This window comes from Microcaecilia unicolor, chromosome 4 (assembly GCF_901765095.1).
Source record: "Microcaecilia unicolor chromosome 4, aMicUni1.1, whole genome shotgun sequence".
Taxonomy (NCBI): Eukaryota; Metazoa; Chordata; class Amphibia; order Gymnophiona; family Siphonopidae; genus Microcaecilia; species Microcaecilia unicolor.
Window position 1 is genome coordinate 267,539,776 of NC_044034.1, and position 13,794 is coordinate 267,553,569.

Sequence of the window (13,794 nt, forward strand, 5' to 3'; positions counted from 1 at the left end):
CTGCATCTCTCCCTTCCTCCCCTACACCCCATATACAACAATTCTCCCTCTCCCCCCCCCCCCCATGCACCATCTCTCCTTCTTTCCTTCCCTCACCCACAACACTCTCTCTTGCTTCAATGGGTGCCCGGAAGCCTCCCCTCTGTCACATCCCGCCCAGGCAGAGAAACAGGAAGTTGCTACAGAGGAGGGCAAAGATGCAGCAGAGGGCAAGCGTCTGGGTTAGTGGCATTCAGCGTATAGAAATCGTTGCTGCTGTCCAAGACACACTGAAGACAGTGATGCAGGACAGCAGAAGTTCAACCTGTTCCCTCCATTATGGCTCTGTCAAGGTGCACCCATTGCTGGGTGGGCTGGAGTCATGTCTACTCCCCGGTATGGTATCATCTCTTACCTCTCACCATTCCCCAGAACTTGTGCCATGGAGGGAATATTTATTTCCAGTCCTCAGGGTTTCCAGGGACTCAGTTATATTTTGTTTCTCTATCTAGAAGGTTCCCTCAGCTGCCTCTAGGCTGCAGGCTTGAAGGTAAATGAAAGTTCTGTCCAGGCTCCTAGCAACAAGTGCTCTGTAGCTGTGACATTGCAGTGCCTGTGATGTCATTAGTCTGCTGCACTGAAGTAGGAAGTACAAATCACTACTTTATAAAATTAATAGTGCATTTGTAGAGATGGCATTTATAATTATCCTAGAAATAAGCAGTGGATTTTCCACAAGTCCATCTCAATAATGGCTTATGGACTTTTCTTTTAGGAAGATATCCAAACCTTTTTTAAACCCTGCTAAGTAACTGCTTTTACCACATTCTCTGGCAGCGAATTCCATAGTTTAATTACACGTTGAGTGAAGAAATATCTTCTCCGATTTGTTTTAAATTTACTACTTTTTAGCTTCATTGTGTGCCCCCTAGTCCTAGTATTTTTGGAAAGAGTGAACAAGCAATCCATGTCTACCTGTTCCACTCCACTCATTATTTTATGGCCCTCTATCATATCTCCCCTCAGCCGTCTTTTCTCCAAGCTAAAGATCCCAAGTCACTGTAGCCTTTCCTCACAGGGAAGTTGTCCCATCCCCTATATCGTTTTTGTTGCTGTTCTCTGCACCTTTTCTAATTCCACTATATCTTTTTTGAGATGCGGTGACCAGAATTGCACACAGTATTCAAGGTGCAGTCACACCATGGAGCGATACAAAGGCATTCTAACGACCTAATTTTTGTTTTCCGTTCCTTTCCTTATACCTAACATTATATTTGCTTTCTTAGCCGCCACTGCACACTGAGCAGAGCAGAGGGTTTCAATGTATTATCAACAATGACACCTAGGTCCCTTTCCTGGTTGGTGACTCCTAATGTGGAACCTTGCATCACATAACTATAGCTCGGGTTCCTGTTTCCCACATGCATCACTTTGCACTGTCTTACATTAAATGTCATCTGCCATTTGGATGCCCAGTCTCCCAGTCTTGTAATTTTTCACAATCCTTTTGCATTTTAACAACTTTGAAAAACTTTGTGTCATCAGCAAATTTAATTACCTCACTAGTTATTCCCATCTCTAAATCACTTATAAATATGTAAAAAGCAGTGGTCTCAGCCAGGGGCGTATCTGTAATGGGGCCAACGGGTGCCTGGCTCCCATACATTTGGCCCTGGCCCCCGCTACCACCGCCAATCCCCCCTGTGCCGCCAATGGAAGCCTATAGGGGGGGGCGAAAAACGGCCCCCGCACTTCGGGCTCTGGCCCCCCTACCAGGGAAAGTCAGATACGCCCCTGGTCTCAGCACCTGACCCCAGACAATTACCAAAACTAGTGAAGTGGGAAGGGAAGGCCACAGCCTTCTCAAATTCTGAAATCTAAAAATATAATAAATTAATTGTTTCTTAAATTAGCAATTAATTTAAGTAAATCTGTGTTTAAGTAATTATTGTCAGATGTTGCTCTGGCTGATTTGTTCTCTTAGCCCCTCCTTCCAGTCCATCTCCTCTGTCAGCTCCAGTGGCGTAGCCAGACAGCCAATTTTGGATGGGCCAGAGCCCGAAGTGGGTGGGCACAAAATTTTCTCTGCCTCGCCCCCTTCCTCCCCCTATTCTCCACCTCTCCCCCAGCACATCCCAACTGAAAATAGAAACAGAAACACTTTAGCTCATGAGGAAAGTGACATCCGCTATGCACATTTCTCAAGATATCATATTTCAGTTAAGATTCAAAATAAAATGCCTTTTCTACCTTTGTTGTCTGGTCATTTTCTTTTTCCATCATGTTGATCCAGTTTCTCTTTTGAACTTTCCAATCTTTCTGCTATTTCTCCTTCAAGCAGCTGCTGTCCATTTGTCTTTTTCTCCTCTCTTGTTCCATTCCCTCACTTCACTTGCCTCTGACATATTGAACTTTCCATTTTAGCTCTTTCCTCTCTTTTTTTTCTTTTCTGCTCTGTCCACCCAAATTTTATCCTGTCTAACCCCTTTTCCTTTGTTTTACTTTTCAGATACCTGTCAGATTCCTTTTCACCCACTAGTTCTCCTAGTCCCCATCTCTCTACTTCCCCAGCCATCCATTCCCTTCCATCTTCAATCTATTCCCCCTTACCATATTTCTTTCCCCTATAATCACCATCCTCCTTGCGTTCATTTGCTTGCCACCCCTTGGCCTCTCCCACATGATTCCACATTTCCCAATGTCTCTCTCGCTCCACGCTTGTAGCCCAGCATCTGCTCCCTCTCTTCTCCCCACCCTTCACCCCCTCCCAGCATCTTCCTGTCACTTCTCTCTTTCGTCTTGCCCCCCTCTCCTGTGATCCAGTGTGGCCAGAACTTCCCCCACCCATCCTGTTTCTTTCCACCCCCCTCTCTCCCCCTTCGCAGCATCTCTCATCTCTTGGCAAAGAACGACAATGTGGATGCAGCAGCTCACAGGTTTGCTTGCTGTGTTTTGAATGAATGGCGACGCGATGGCTGCGCGGGGGAGTGGAAACAGAAATTTACCAAATGGCTTCCTTACAGTGGGCTGGCTCACTTGCACTCCACTCCTGAGGTTGCAGCAGCGAACTGGCGGGCAGGGCGCTATGCTCAAGTAGTAAAAGCAGCAAGCCGGCAGGTTTGAGTCCATCCTTCGCTTCCCTGCCTTCTCTGCGTCCCGCCTTCCTGTGATGTCATTTCCTTTCAGGCGGGCAGGACGCAGAGAAGGCAGGGAAGCAAAGGACGGACTCAAACCTGCTGGCTTGCAGCTTTTACTACCGCCCGCCAGTTCATCGCTGCGGGCGAGGAGTCAAAGATACGGATAGACGGGGATGGACTCGGACTCTGGGTGGGTGGGCGGGCCTGAGGCTAGATTGGGTGGGCCTGGACCCATCCAGGCCCACCCGTAGCTACGCCCCTGGTCAGCTCCATTCCCCATCTCAGCCAATCTCTCTCAACCCTCCCCTCAACCTTCAGCCAATCTGTCTCAGCATATGTGTTCTTGAACTGTATTCAAATAAGATAGTATGAAATGGTATTTTTAGAATGTATGGTATATGTCAATGACATCAGCTAAACTGTTGCCATTTTCCAAGATGGCACACAGCAGAACAGAATGATTGGGCAGTGCTTTTCCAGGACCAGATAAGTATTGCTGTTCTCAGGGAAGGGGCAGATGGTCCAAGGTCCTCCCTATGTTAGTACCCCAGGCCAGAAATGCCCTGACTCAGGTGACCCTGCCTGCACCAGAGTTTCTGAAGTGAAACTGGAAGTGAAGTTTACTGTAATTTTATCACAGTACATCTGGTTTGCCATTATTTTTAATTTCACTTCCATTTTAATGCAGATTTTGAAAAACTTTTCTGCTCTTTGCATTTTATTATACTGTAACATCAGAAGTACAGTAAAATAGATGGAAATAAAATAATTGTGTTAACAACCCAAACACTGATTTTTACTGCAGTTTTATTACAACAGTCTATTACTACTTACTACTACTACTTATCATTTCTAAAGCGCTACTAGACGTACGCAGCGCTGTACACTTGAACATGAAGAGATAGTCCATGCTCGACAGAGCTTACAATCTAATTAGGACAGACAAACAGGTCAAACAAGAGATAAGGGAATATTAAAGTGAGGATGATAAAATAAGGGTTCTGAACAAGTGAATAAGGGTTAGGAGTTAAAAGCTGCATCAAAAAGGTGGGCTTTTAGCTTAGATTTGAAGATGGCCAGAGATGGAGCTTGACGTATCGGCTGAGGAAGTGCAGCAAGATAAAAGGAACGGAGTCTGGAGTTAGCAGCGGAGGAGAAGGGTGCAGATAAGAGAGATTTACCCATTGAACGGAGTTCCTGGGGAGGAATGTAGGGAGAGATGAGAGTGGAGAGGTACTGAGGAGCTGCAGAGTGAATGCACTTATAGGTCAATAAGAGGAGTTTGAACTGTATGCGGAAACGGATAGGAAGCCAGTGAAGTGACTTGAGGAGAGGGCTAATATGAGCTTAAGGGGTCCTTTTACTAAGCGGCGGTAAGCCTTCCGTGGGCTTTCCGTGCACCAATCTGAAGCTACTGCTAGCCCAACATGTGCACCGGCAGTAGTTCCACCCCCAGTGTGCGGCATTTCCGGCGCTAGCAGAAATATTCAAAACATATTTCCACAGGGGGTTACCCAGCGGTAATCGGGCAGTGCCGCACACTGCCCGGTTACCACCAGGTTAGTGCGGGAGCCCTTACCGCCACCTCAGTGGTAAGTGCTCCCCCCCCTCCCCACACACACACATGGCTATACGGTAAGATCTATCTTACCGCATGGCCATGTCTTTTTTTTTGGCCTTTTTACCCACTGCAGCTTAGTAAAAGGGCCCCTAAGCATTTCTCCACTTCTATAGGAATGACAGGGCCATCTCTAGATTAGTTAATGCCTGGTGCATGAATCATATTTGCATCACTCTTCCTTATACTCCTCCTTGCCCATCCTTTACCTCTTTCTCTCTCCCATCCTCTCTCTGCCCAGCATATCCATTTTTCTGCCACCTGCCCAGCGGCAGCCATCTGCCTCTATCTTCCTCCTGCCCAGCAGCATACCTTTGTCTCTCTCCAGGGGAGAGGAGAGGCTATGAGAAATACCTAACTATAATATGTTGATCAAAGCCTGATGTAAAGAAAAAGAATTTAGGCAGATTGGGGAAGAAGTAAGAGTGGTAGATAGAAACCCATTGATTTGGGACATTATCTTTGAAAAAGCAAAGGAAGATGGGGGAAAATCTTGAAAGCAATGATTTAATTAGACTTCTCTTGAATGACAAGGATATGCAGAGTATAAGCAAAAAAAAAAGGAGGAATAACTGAAAGCTGTGAGAACAAATGTTAATATTTCAGGCCAATTTTATTAATTCCCAGGACTTGAGGACTGCCAGCAGGTTAGGTTCTCAGGATATCTCTAATGAATATGCATATCTTACTTCTAATGCCAGTCACAAAATACAAAAATCATTAAACATTTATACTATTCTCCATCTTTACTGTAATAGTTAGTGAAATACTTCCTGCTTGTACTACATAGACAGAAATCAACCTAAATGTATAATATACCACCTTATTAACTCCAAACACACCACCATTCATACCTCAATGCAAAGCAGAGGGAATGTACTACATAGAATGATGCAGAGTGAGCAACAATTAATACATGATTGGAGAACAGTGACGCCTACGAGTTTGAACAAGGAAGTGGAGTGGAGGAATCTATAAAAGATAGCAATAGGGTAGGAGAGAGCATAATCTTTACTGCGGTAGTACCGCTTTGCTGAGGTCATTTCCGGCATTCCATGGAGGGAGCCATCTTGGCGATTGCCTTGAGATATGAGAGCTTACAGAGAGTGAGGTAAATATAGCTTTTAAGAATATTGAATTGGTGAATGCTGAAATTTGGGGAGGGAATTTATACTCATGTTTTGTTACTATGCACAGAATTGGAGCCCCTGAAGACGCCTAGTGCGAAATGCGTTGGGCTTGGAGAGACTTGCTATGATGAGAGCGTGGATTCATAACGCTGTGCTACAGTGCTACAGGGTTTTTTGGATTGTGAGGCTTGTCCCTGCTTCTTTAGCCAGCCATGAAGCCAGCAGAAAAATAAGGAGCCTATAAGATTGCACTGCTCAAAGACAAGACTTTTTGGGATTACAAATGCAGCATCACTTTTCAGAAGATAAGTGGCGTTTCTTTGTCTAATAGAAAGCGTAACTTTGTTATGGACTGGTTTAGGACAATTGTTCATGCCCAGGATGGTCATTTTGTACTGCATTTGTATTTTGAGTAAAAAGAGTGGTGGCAATAAGCTCCATTGAGGTATGAATGGTGGTATGTTTGGTATTAATTAGGTGGTATATTATACATTTAGGTTGATTTGTGTCTATGTAGTACAAGCAGGAAGTACTTCCACATGAAAGTGTTTATTGCACTAACTATTACAGAAAAGATGGAGAATATTATAAATGTTTAATGATTTTTGTATTTTGTGACTGGCATTAGAAATAAGACATAAATTGATAACTCGTTTAGTATTATATTAATGAACTAGTAAAACATGCCCGTTTCTTGCGGCAATGAAACGGGCGCTAGCGCAGTTTCCTTCTGGACCTCCCCCCCCTCCGTCGGCGTTCATCCGCCATTGTTGCTGACCTTGCACGCCACTTTCAATCTGCTGTCATTGCTCCGCCCTCGACGTCATCACGTTTGACGCGAGGGCGGGGCCCCAATACAGTGTTTTTGGTGGCTTCACCAACACGAAGGCTTCGACCCGGAAGGAAGTGCCCGGAGGACCTGACAGTGACATCAGTGTCCTCAGAACGTTGAGGGTGAGTTTTATTATATAGGATATGCATGAGAGATTTGCATTCAATGGAAACAGTAGGCATGCAAACCTCTTACGCATATTCATTAGAGATATGCTGAAAACCAAACCACTAGTATCCCTTGAGGACTAGGAGTGAAGATTAAGAGTATTTTCACTTACAACTTACTATATGAACAATATATTCAAATTGTGATGTCGCCTCAGGAACAGTAACTCCTTACACTTTGCAAAATAACCCAAAACCCTGCACAAAATACTCAGAACCTCTACTAGAAACTCACTATAACAGCAGTAACTCCAAGGATTCAAATAGCAACAACCTTACCTTTGAAAAGACACACTGAAAATGTTACAACAGGCTGTAGAGCACCAAATATGTACTCTTCCTTGAGCTACAAGTGAAAGGCATGAACTAAATCCCAAATCTCTTCCCTTCCCAGTGTACCTCCTACTGATATAATAGAACAAGCAGGACTGCAGTACTAACAGAAATCTTTACCTTAGTTACACACACAGAACAAGGACAAACCCTCAGTTAATATAGAATAAGGGGCAATAAAGTAGAAGCAAATTTACAGACAAAAACAAGATGGAAACCTCTCAAAAGCCTAGACTTTATGAAACGTGCAACATTGCAAAAAGACAAACAGAAATACATTTCCTCCTGAACAGTGCAATATACAAAACAGAAGTGATGCGCATTGACTGCCCATTTTGTGGCGTAGTCCATTTAAGATTTTTAATTTTGGTGTTTAAGGTATTACATGATGATGCCCCATTGGCTCTTGTGCTAAGTGGTCTTAAATCATGTGTCCATTACATTAGAGCTTGAAGTGGATCCATACTATCAAAGGGTGTGATCTTGGCGCTTCCCCTCCTACTTGGCCCAGGACCTAGATTTTCAGGAATTCTTAAGGGCCAAGTGGCAGGAGTTTTGTTCCCATAATGACCAGCATAAAGATAATCCAATTCTATTTTGGGAAACTGCCACAGTGGTTATCCATGGTGACATTATAACCTGTACTGGAGTGCGCAATAAGAAATTTAATGCTAGTATTATTAATTTAGAGAAAACTCTGTGTAAGACTCGAAGACTTTATGCCCAAGCCCCTACCGAGGCTCATAAAGAACATTAATTGGCCACCTAGACAGCCCTTAATTCTCTTCTTCATTCTAGAATATAGAAAATGATAGTGGGGTACAAGTATCATAGATTTGGTAACAAGTAGGGCAAGCTCCTAGCAAACCTGCATGAAACCTGGAGGCGCATACTGCCGGTATTTACTCTCAAAAAAAACTGATGAGAGTTTGACTTCTCAGACTGAGGAGAATGCGTGAACTTTTGTTTCTTACTTTGAGGACATGTATCAGGCAGGGATTGAATTCTCTCCGGAACAAATTAAAGATTACCTGAGAAGATCAGGCATGCCACAATTGTCAGAAGAGGCTGTTAGAACCTAAATAGGCCTTTATAAGCCAAAGAATTGAAGGTAGCTCTTAGTAGATTGAAGATTGGGACTGCCTCAGGTGTTGATGGGTTCTTTAGTTTTGCCAGGGGTGCTCTTGATACCATCCCTGTTGGATTATTACCATGTCGTAATGGAGGGAGGGGTGGTCCCAATATGCTAATGAGGCATTGATAATTCTACTTCTGAAGCTGGGCAAACCAGGTGAGGATCCAGGTGTCTGTAGACCAATTTCACTATTTAAAGTTTATGTAAAATTGTTCTGCTATCATGGTGGATTGCCTGTCTGAGTTTCTGCCAACTGTGGTTGGGAAGGATCAGACTGGGCTCATGGCAGGCCATAATCAGTCCACAATGTCTGTAAAGCATTGCTGGCACTGGCATATTGTCAACTTAGGGTGCCAGCTTTGCTAGCTAGTCTTAATGCCTCTAGTGTTTCATCGGGTAAACTGGCCCTTTTTATTTAGCACCATGAAATATGTAAGGCTAATGGGGTGGTACCTCCAGGTGGTGAAATCTTTGTATGCCAACCCAACTGCCTCCCTACAAGTGAATGGAGGCTTGACTATGGGACCTTTTACTCTGAAAACTCTGGTGTTTGCAGATGATTTATTGCTCATCCTCACTGATCTTCAGCAGTCCCTTCCAATGGTGATAAAGTTGATGGAAGAGTATGAATTTTTGTCGGGATTCCAGCCAAACCTGGATAAATCGTATGCTCTTCCGTCTCACTGTTCAGTTTGGTTACAGTGGGGGGAAACTTTACAATGGGTGAAGGGTAACATCAAATATTTGAGAATCCACATTCCAATTGACCTTTCTTGTTTATATGCTTTGAATGTGGGACCCATGCTAGCGAATAACAAGTTCAAACTGAATGGACCATGGGATTATCCCCTTTCCTTGATGGGGAGGATTAGTTTGTTTAGTATGTTCCTTGTCCCAATGCTGGTTATATGTGTTTCAAATGCTTTCTTTATATTTGAAAGTCAAAGATGAAAAATTGATATTGGGAATGTTACAAAACTATTTGTGGCAGGGGAAGCGCCCTCGGCTCCCCTTGCACATAGTGGTATTATCGCAGGAGTTGGGGTGGGGCTTGAGACTCCCAAGTCTCCATTACCTTACCATTAGTTGTGGCAGGTGCCACATTTACTTGCTCCACATTAGAATAGTCCACTAAGAGCTACCTGGTGCTGGCTTTGTAGGCTCCATGAATTGAACTACCTCAGTTTCCCCACTGCTGCCAATTTGATACAATAAGTCGTTTCCGCCAGACACTGACTCTAAATTTTTGGCCATCTGGTAAGATCAAGGGATACAATTTCTACATAAAGTGCTGCAGGAGGATGGCTCTGCAAAATCGTTTCAGTCCCTGAGAACGGACTTTCAACTGCCGCATCAGGTGGCCTTTTCATATCTACAATTACAGCATTACATTGGCACTTTGGACAAAACTTGTTTAACAGGTGAGACTTATGAAACATTAGATGCTGTGCTGACACTGGAGTCACAGAAGAATTCATTAACTTTTCACCATCACCATCTTAAGGATACTGTGGCTCCACCAAATTATACACGCTTGGAGCAGGCATGGGCTGCAGATCTGGGCACCCCCGTGCAAGAGGGATGTTTGCTCACTGGGATTTCTAGTGTCAGAAGCCTTTCTGATCATGTGCCTAACTGAGAGCTACAATGCAAAATAAACAAGAGAATGTATTACTCACCCAAGAGACCATTCTTTATGAAAATTTGTGCCTTGGCAGCGTGCCTAAAATGCGGGCATACAGAAGATTCTTTAGGCCATATGCTGTGGCCCTGTCTGGTGATTCAGTCTCTGTGGCAGTGAGTATTTGCATTTGTATCCTGCATTTGGTCTTTGCCAGTGACAATGACTCCTAACTTCTTTTTCAGTACCATCCCCCAGAGTGGACCCCTGCAGGCAGGGAGGGGGGGAGGGGGCAACCAGATTTGTACACTTGGCGATGCTGATGGTGCTGAAGGTGATCTTTGCGGCCTGACTCTCTAAAGACCCTTCTTTTGTCCATCTGTGGCACTCACCATGGTACTCTGTGGTACTCATCATGGAGAGGCAACAAATCCAAGATCTAGATACTCCAGCAGGATGCCTGTTTCAGGCTGCCTGGGAACCTTTTTTGCTCATCCTGACACCCACTGCGTGAAGCAAAATCTTAAAATGAGCTTTCCAACTATTTGGCTTCTACTGGTGTATGCACCTTAAAGCGGCTTGACCCCAGGGGTAGGACGGGGGGGGGGGGGGGGGGGGGGGGGGGCTAGGATTGGGGAGGGATAAATAGCTAAAAAAATTGGAGTATGTAATGCAATGTTACTTCAGTTTTTTAAATGTTTGTTCTGGTTGTTCCTTGTTTTCATGTTTCTAGCATGGCATTCTTTGTTGTTACTCAATTAAGAGGATTTAAATATATATGTATGTTTTAATTAGAAACATAAAAACATAATGGCAGATAAAGGCCATCCAGCTCATTTTTGAAAGTGATCGCCAGCCATCTTCCGACACAAATCGGGAGATGGCCGGCGATTTCCTGAACCCGGCAAAATTGGTATAATCGAAAGCCGATTTTGGCCGGGTTCAATTGCTTTCCGTTGCGGAGCTGGCTAAACATCAAGGGGGCATGTCGGTAGGGTAGTGAAGGCGGGACGGGGGCGTGCTCATGAGATGGCCTGATAATGGAAAAAAAAAGCCAGGCTTGATGAGCATTTCGCCGGCTTTACTTGGTCCCTTTTTTTTCACGACCAAGCTTCAAAAAGGAGCCCCAACTGACCAAATGACCACCGGAGGGAATCGGGGATGACCTCCCCTTATTCCACTCCCCCAGTGGTCACCAACCCCCTCCCACCCAAAAAAAAACCAACAAAAAAAACTTTTTTGCCAGCCTCTATGCAGCCTCAAATGTCATACCCAGCTCCCTGATAGCAGTATGCAAGTCCCTGAAGCAGTTTTTAGTGGGTGCAGTGCAGTTCAGACAGGTGGATCCAGGCCCATTCCCCCCCCCCCCCCCCACCACCTGTTACACTTGTGGTGGTAAATGGGAACCCTCCAAAACTCACCCAAAAACCCACTGTACCCACATGTAGGTGTCCCCCTTCACCCCTTAGGGCTATGGTAATGGTGTAGAGTTGTGGGGAGTGGGTTTGGGGGGGGGGGATTTGGGAGGCTAAACAACCAAAGGAAGGGAGCTATGCACCTGGGTGATATTTTTATTTTTTAGAAGTGCCCCCTAGGGTGCCTGGTTGGTGTCCTGGCATGTGAGGGGGGCCAGTGCACTACAAATGCTGGCTCCTCCCACGACCAAATGCCTTGGATTTCGCCGGGTTTGAGATCACCGGCATTATTTTCCATTATGGCCGAAAACCGATGCCGGCCATCTGAACCCCGGCGAACTCTGACATTCAGCCAGGCCCAACCATATTAGCGAAGAAAAAGATGGCCGGCTATCTTTTTCGAAAATACGGTTGTCTCCACCCACTTATGGCGCCGGCCCCGAAGATGGCCGACCAGCTATTTGGCTGGTGCCGTTCAATTATGCCCCTCCATATGACCCATCCAGTCTGCCCATCCTCTGTAACCCCTAACTCTTCCTTTTTCTAAGCGATCCCACATGCTTATCCCATGCCTTTTTAAATTCTGAACCAGTCCACAACCTCCACCGAGAGGTCATTCCATGCCTCCACCACTCTTTCTGTGAAATAATACTTCCTTAGATTACTCCTACGCCTATTCCCTCTTAACTTCATCATATGCCCCCTCATTCCAGAGCTCTCCTTCATTTGAAAAAGGCTCTCTTCCTGCACATAAATGCCCTTGAGATAATTAAACATCTCTATCATGTCTCCTCTCTCCCTCCTCTCTTCCAGTGTATACATGTTGAGGTTCATAAGCCTGTCCCTATATTTTTTGTGTTCAAGACCGCTTATTAATTTTGTAGCCACCCTCTGGACCGACTCCATCCTGTTTATATATTTCTGTAGGTGCGGTCTTCAGAACTGCACACAGTACTCCAAATGGGGCCTCACCAGAGACTTATACAATGGCACCCATCACCTCCTTTTCCTGCTGGTCATGCCTCTCTTTATGCACCCAATCCTTATGCTTTGACCGTCGCTTTTTATACCTGTTTGGAAGCTTTAAGGTCATCAGACACAATCACCCCCAAGTCCCGCTTCTCCTTCATACACTGAAGCACTTCACTCCCTATACTGTACCGTTCCCTCAGATTCTTGCCACCCAAGTGCATGACCCTGCATTTTTTTCAGATGAATCCTTAGTTACCAAATATTGGTCCATTCCTCCAGCTCGCTAGGTCCTTCCTTATGTCCTCTGGGGTGTCCACCCTGTTGCAGAGTCTTGTATCATCCACAAAGAGACAAACCTTACCAGACAGCCCTTCCACAATATCGCTCACAAAGACGTTAAAAAGAGCCGGCCCTAGGACCGATCCCTGCGGTACTCCACTAACAGCATCCTTTTCTTCAGAGCAAGATCCATTTACCACTACCCTCAGTCTCCTTCCATTCAACCAATTTTTAACCCAATCAGTTACTCTAGGTCCCATACTGAGGGCACTCAATTTATTTACCAGTCGCCTGTTCGGGACCATGTCAAAGGTTTTGCTGAAATCCAAGTACATATACCACATCAAGTACCCCTCCCACATCCAACTGTTTAGTCACCCAGTTGAAGAAGACAGTCAGATTCATCTGACATGACCTGCCACCAGTGAAGCCGTGCTGCCTCGGGTCCTGCATTCCATTTAGTTCAAGAAATCTCACAATCCTCTAGAAGTGTTTCCATTAATTTACTCACCACCGAGGTGATGACAGGTCTGTAATTCCCAACCTCCTCCTTACTTCCACTCTTGTACAAAGGAACCACATCCACCCTTCTCCAGTCCACCGGGACCACTCCAGTTTCTAAGGAAACATTGAAGAAGTCTGTCAGCGGAGCCAACAGAACTTTTCCGTGTTCCTTGAGTACCCTCAGATGTATCCCATCAAGCCCCATCACTCTGTCTATGTCACGTCTGTGGTCGTGACCACCCTCAGACTTACCCTATTTCTGGGAATCAGTGTCTGTGCTGGTTTCTGTCTACTTCTGAGTTGGCTCTGTTTCTGTCTCTGGGTGCTGGCCACTTCCAGCATGGCGCTGATTGCCTCAGTATACTGCACCTGCGTGGGTTTAACCTCTCTGTGCTTCAGTATACTGTTCCTGAGTTAGCTCTATCTCTGTCTCTGTGGGCTGGCTGCTCTAATTGCTTCACTACTCTACACTTGTGTGTATTGGGCCTCTCTGTACTTCAGTGGGCTGTTCCGGAGGTAGTTCTGTCTCAGGCTGGGTGGGCTGGCTGCTTCCAGCCTGACACTAATTACCTCACTAGACTACACCTAAGTGGGTTAGGTCTCTCTGGGCTTCTGTATGCTCCAGGCCTGTGGCCTGAAGGGGTGACCTCATCTGTCAGGGCCTTCTTAAGG